We start from the raw sequence: 2,350 nt of genomic DNA on the forward strand, positions 1-2,350 counted from the left end.
ATAATCTGGGACACTTTGGGCTGATCAATGGTTCGCTGCTCAACTAGTCTGGAACACTTGGATGGACTCATCAATGTTTCGCTGCTCAACTAGTCTGGAACACTTGGATGGACTATCCTTTTATCCTATTCTGTTTGTCCCTCTGTTCACTAACCCCAACCAGTAGAAGCGGATGGCTGCCACCTCTGAACCTGGTTCCGCTGGAGATTTCTTCCTATAAAAAAGAGGCAGTTTTTTCTTCCCACTGTCGCTAAATGCTTGTTCATGTGGATCTTGTTGGGTTCTTTCTTCTTTTTATTATGGACTTTATATTTTGTATGAGGTACCAAGTGTAAAAATGTAGTATAAAAGTTTTAGTTAACACATTTTCATTATTTATCTCACTTTTCTCATATTTAGCACATTTTCCTATACATTTAACACAACATTTAACCACATATATAGAGGTAAAAAAAAAAAAGCACCAAATCTAAATATATAAATATAAATATAAATGGTATATGTTATATTGGTGAAGAGGTGGGTGGGAACGATTTTGTGTGTCTCTGCTTGTGCATTGGTTAAGGTTACAATGGGCGGGGTCAATTAGCATATGAACGAAACGTTTAGGTTCCACATTTAGATTTATATTTAGGTTTAACATTTAGATTTAGATTTAAACATTTAGATTTAAACATTTAGATTTAACATTTAACATTTAGATTTAGATTTAACATGAAGATTTAACATTTAGATTTAACATTTAACATTCAGATTTAACATTTAACATTCATATTTAACATTTATATAGAAAATTTAACATTTAGACTTAGATTTAACATTTAGATATAACATATAACATTTAGATTTAAAATTTAGAAATAGATTTAACATTTAGATATAACATATACCATTTAGATTTAAAATTTAGAAATAGATTTAACATTTAGATATAACATATACCATTTAGATTAATACATTTTGATTTTATGCTTTATTTTACCTCTATATATGTGGTTAAATGTTGTGTTAATTGTAAGAAAATGTGCTAAATATGAGAAAAGTGATATAAATAATGTAAATGTGTTAGCTAAAACTTTTATACTACATTTTTACACTTACCACCCAATTATTTTGCTCAGCGCTTTGTGATGACTTTCTTCTATTTTGTGCTATATAAATAAAGTTGCATTGAATTGAATTTGGTCATAATTGACAACTCTACTTAAGCTCCTCCCACTACTATACTGTAGTAGTTATATTTAAAGCTGATGTTTTTTTTAAATGTGGGATTAAATAACACTGAATGATAATCAATGAAAGGAAGACTTTACATGTGAATATATTGGTTTAAATACATAATAGTGATGTGGCAGTCCAAATTCTAACAACATATTTCATTTAAAAGCTAGTAATACTTAATCAGAGGTGAAAATAACTGATTACAAAGTACTCACGTTATTGTAATTGAAATGCTTTTTATTGATACTTTTTTCAGTATATTTCTAAATCAGTGTTTTGACTTGTACTTACAGTACGTTTTAAAATAAGTAATTTATTACTTTTCTGCCAACAGTTACTGAGTATTTTTTTATTTTAAAATGATCAACAGACTTTGTAAAACTACAAAAAATGAAATGACCAGACAACAATCAAATGCATCACACCATAGTCGACCAATCAGATTAAAGGTAATGCACGGCACCAAAACAGCATTGAATGCTGGTTCTTTTCTTAGTTTCAGAGTTCATAAATGTAGTTATATTTTTATTATTATTATTTTGAATTGAATGAATTTGTGTTATTTAATTTAAAAAATTTTTTTGGCAGAATATTCATTTTATACGCAGGTGCCTTTGTGTAAAAATAAATTAAGTTACAATTGCAAGATTTCATCTCTTCCTTTTTAAGTTTATGTTTACTGTATGCAAGGTAATCATGTCAAGATTTATTATGGATCAGGTCTGTGAAAGGATAGGGCACTGCATGAGTACCTCACATAATGGTCTAATTTGTGTTTTTTGCAAGGGTGACAAAAATACTAGTCTTCAGTACTCAAGTAAAAGTATAGATACTTGAATAAAAATAACTCTGGTAAAAGTAAAAGTATTGAAGTTGCTCCCTTACTTGAGTAAAAGTAAAAAAGTACATGCTACTAAATGTACTGTACTGTAATTAAAAAGTATAACAAATGTTCCTTCAATTATAAGACAGTGTTTTTAAACCAGCAAATTCTTTATTCTTTATTTTTTTTAAGAACTTGTAGAATACTGGTTTATGAAAACAAGTAAAATCTGTTACCCTTGAACATCTGGAGAATTTAGCACTCATAATGAACACAATTTGTAAATAAAATGTGTCAAGAAATAAA

This window comes from Gouania willdenowi, unplaced genomic scaffold (genome assembly GCF_900634775.1).
Source record: "Gouania willdenowi unplaced genomic scaffold, fGouWil2.1 scaffold_370_arrow_ctg1, whole genome shotgun sequence".
NCBI lineage: Eukaryota > Metazoa > Chordata > Actinopteri > Blenniiformes > Gobiesocidae > Gouania > Gouania willdenowi.